Here is a 274-nt window from a genome sequence, read left to right as displayed (position 1 = left end):
TCTCTCTCTCTCTCTCTCTCTCTCTCTCTCTCTCTCTCTCTCTCTCTCTCCTCTCTCTCTCTTCTCTCTCGGTCACTCTGTTCTTTCATTGTCTCTTTCTTTTTTCTCTATCTTTCTTTTTCTTATCCTCTCTCGCTTCCATCTTCTTTGTCTGGTCCAGCATGTATACCTGCTAGTCGTCGTGCACCTCTAGATCCCACCTCTCTCTATCATTCTACACCTCCTGTATCATCATTCTATCTCGATCACGATGCTGTCCGTCTCTCGCAGTTCT

This window comes from Atta colombica, unplaced genomic scaffold (genome assembly GCF_001594045.1).
Source record: "Atta colombica isolate Treedump-2 unplaced genomic scaffold, Acol1.0 scaffold34, whole genome shotgun sequence".
Lineage (NCBI taxonomy): Eukaryota > Metazoa > Arthropoda > Insecta > Hymenoptera > Formicidae > Atta > Atta colombica.
The sequence above is the reverse complement of the archived record's forward strand: the minus strand, read 5'-3'. Positions refer to the sequence as shown.